General features: G+C 55.6%; 1 protein-coding gene across 1 annotated transcript in view; it reads right to left on the reverse strand.

The window, feature by feature from the left end:
* CRACR2A (calcium release activated channel regulator 2A) overlaps positions 1 to 449 on the reverse strand; it is a 117,078-nt gene extending 116,629 nt beyond the window's left edge. The window contains exon 1 of the mRNA XM_024733124.1: positions 10 to 449. The gene's annotated coding sequence lies outside the window, so the exon portion shown is untranslated. The remainder of the gene's footprint in view (positions 1 to 9) is intronic.
* Between the last annotated feature and the right edge of the window lie 2,999 nt (positions 450 to 3,448).

Consider the following 3,448-nt stretch of genomic DNA (forward strand, 5'->3'; position numbering starts at 1 on the left):
CGGACCCACCTTGCACCAGGCGCCTCGACTCCGCAGCCACCGTGCGCCGCCGGCCCACAGCTGTCAGGCACCGCCCGCCCTCCCGCCGCTCCGCGCGACCCCGCGCCAATGAACCGGCCCCCAGCGGAAGCGGCGCCGGGAGCCGTCACCTCCTGGGCGCCCTCCGGGATCTGCGCGCGCCCGCCGTGTGGGGGCCGGACCGGCGGCGACCTCTGACTGCCCTGCGGGGGAGCCTGGGTGTCGAGGGCGGGGCTGCTGGTGACAGCCTGCCTGACTGGTCGGGCTTCCTGGGCCCCTCTGTTCCGGAGTCCCTGAGGCCTCTTGCCCCCATTCCAGGATGTTTCCAGGCATTTCTCTAAAGGTGGACATCAGTCCCCGGCCTTAGCCGCCCGCTAGAAAAAGTTACAGACTAGGTGAGTCTCCCTGAACACCTGCAACACCCAGGCCCCCTCCAACCGGTATCTCTGGGGTTTTGTCCTTTGTACGTTTCTGCCTCTTCTGTACATTCTACTGTGGCCATGAGGGCTTGTGTGATAAAAAGCATATAATTAATAAAGCATTAAATAAATCTTCAAAGGCCTCCCGAGGCAGTCAGGCTGAAGGATGACCCTGAGCCTGGCACACAGGGCCCTCCACGTACACTCTCTGGACACGAGCTAACTTTCCAGACTCACAGCTTCTCCCCCAAACACACACATGCAGCCACGCTCTGGCGGCCACACACCAGCTGCCGGGGGCTCTTGCTTTGCCTGGAATGCGCTTTCCCATTCTTCTCTGCCTGCGCACGAAATCCTACTCATCCATCCAGGCCCCACTGAAATGCCCGCTTCTCAGGGAATCCTTCCCCAGACGCCGGCTCCAAAAGAACTCTCAACCCCTTTTTGGTGAACCCACGGTTCCCTTGCTTGTTTATAGATTAGCATCTCCTTTCTCTCCCCCGTTCTGTTCCCCTCCCCTCCACACCAAGCCCCGTTCCAGGAGGGATGGAAACACGCGATAAACACTTATCGAGATCCTGTTATAAATTGCTATGTGCTGTGGACGTGCCTCTCCATGAAGCCCGGGTACCACAGGCTCACAGCCTCCCCTCGCCCCACCCCGCCCCATACCCCAGCGGCAGGGATGCACCAGAGCCGTCCCCACCAGAGGTTCAGAAGGCTGTCAGGCCTCACCCGCCCTCCTACTCGCACCCCTGAGCCACACACTAGGTTTCTCTGTCCCTGCTCTGGGGTATACCTGCTTGCGTCAGCCCCAAGGTCAAAGATGACTGTGTCCATCTCTGAGTCTTGTGCTGTCCCATCATTCACATGCGAGGGCTGGCCTTCCAGGTAGCAGAGGCAGCTGCACAGATGGCCTGCCCTTCTCCCAGCCCCTTGAGGGGAAAGGAGGACCTTTATTATGAGCATCCGAGGATTGCAAGGGCTCGTGTAGCTCATCTGATGTGAAGCCCGCCCATCCCCGAGGGCAGAGAGGTCAGGGGCATCAGAGGTACCTACCATTGCTGTCGTTGTTGTTAAAAGGTAGTATTAATACTGTTACGTTGCGGGTTGAGATTGCCTTTCGAGTCCTAAAGCCATTCCACGTACTGATGCTTGTTTGCCCCTCTGGGTCCCACGAGGTCTTAAGATATTAGCGGTGAAGTACACGTCTAGAGCCAGAGACCTGGGCTTGGACCTCGGTGCTCCAACCTGTCTGCTGCGACCTTGACGAGTTACTGAACTTTCCTCCATTGCTAGCATGTAGGCAGTGACAGTTCCTGTATCACAGGGTTGCTCTAAGGATCTAAATAAGAGTGTGTCTTTAAAGGGTTTAGAATAGTAGCTGGCACATAAAAAATGCCAAATGCGTTGGCTCTTACTGATTCTTTGCTACTGTTCATTGTATTATTTTACAGGTGGAGTAACTGAGGGTTGGAAAGGCTGAGACTCATCTAAGGAATCGCTGCTTCCAAGGGGCTGTTTTTCTCACCAAACTCCACTTATTCTTTGTGAGGGAGCTGCTGCCCACCCGCCCCGGCGGCGGGGGCCGCACGTAGAGCAGTCCATGGGCTTGCAGGGCAGCTTCAGGGAGATGCGCTCTCCTCATCACCCCCGCCCCCCTGCGTCTCTGTGTTTTCTTGCTAATGTGCTGCTCTCAACTATAATGGGAGGCCAGTTGCTCGTGTGTGTGTGTGTGTGTGTGTGTGTGTGTGTGTGTGTGTGTGTGGTCCCCCAGGGGAACCGTGGAAACATTCCCTGTCCCAGTGCAGGAATTTCCTGTTGGCCCTTCTTCCTTATTATGAGCGGCTACGATGACAGAATTTCCAACAGGTGGAAGCCAAAAAAACAAACAGACCTTTCAATGTTGACTCTCCCAGGCACCGTGCAGAAGGACCGCATCTGTCTTGCCTCCCAGAGAAAATGTAAATGACCTATTTTTTTTAAAGCTACAGTTGTCTCTTGACCCATTGGAAAAGAAAAAAGAATCAAGACTACAACTGCTTAACGTTATTTCAGGAAAAACAATACAGAGGGTATAAAACAGCTCACTAGACAGCAATAAAAGATGAGATTTGTAGTAGGATTTTGCTACTGATTCAAGAGGTTGTGAGTCCTCCTAAGTCCCATGGAATCTCCTTGGTGACGCCTTTGGCCTGCCCCTGTCTCCTTTCGCAGTTTGTCACCTGGACTCAGGTTTCCTCACCTCTTTCTGCACAATGACCTGGACTGTATACTTTTTTTTTTTTTTTTTTTTGCGGTAAGCGGGCCCCTCGCCGTTGTGGTCTCTCCCTTTGCGGAGCACAGGCTCCGGACGCGCAGGCTCAGCGGCCACGGCTCACGGGCCCAGCCGCTCCGCGGCATGTGGGATCTTCCCGGACCGGGGCACGAACCCGTGTCCCCTGCATCGGCAGGCGGACTCTCAACCACTGCACCACCAGGGAAGCCCTTGACTGTATACTTTTATTCTCTCCTGCACCCAATGCTCCCTACACAGGACGGCCAGATGATGACAAATGCAAAGCATGGTCTAGACCTGTCCCCTCTCTGCACAAAAACCCTTCCATGAACACCCTTTCTGTGTTTTCTGAATGAAATCCAAAATCTTTAGGCTGGCCTCCAAAGCCCTCGGCACCTGTGAGTTTGCTCCTTCTGACTCACCGACGACAGGGCTTTAAGAGCCCCTCGTTTGCACTCCAGCATCCGTGCTGTGCTAACTTTGTTCTCCTGCCCAAAGGGCCTTCCCGGCCGTCTCCAACCAAAGTCCAGGGCCAGATCCAGCTCCCACGCTGCCCCTGCACAGGAAGAATTCGCCCTCAGCTCACAGAGGGAGGAGCAGCCTACACCCCACCCCCGACTCCCAACCATGTCTCCCAGAGACACCGTCGCACTGCCGCCTCGCACCCAATTTACTTCTGGAGTTGGCGTCCCGGAGGGGAAGGGGGCAGAGTGGGAGACACAAACCAACTCTT

This window comes from Neophocaena asiaeorientalis, unplaced genomic scaffold (genome assembly GCF_003031525.2).
Source record: "Neophocaena asiaeorientalis asiaeorientalis breed wild unplaced genomic scaffold, Neophocaena_asiaeorientalis_V1.1 scaffold150, whole genome shotgun sequence".
Lineage (NCBI taxonomy): Eukaryota > Metazoa > Chordata > Mammalia > Artiodactyla > Phocoenidae > Neophocaena > Neophocaena asiaeorientalis.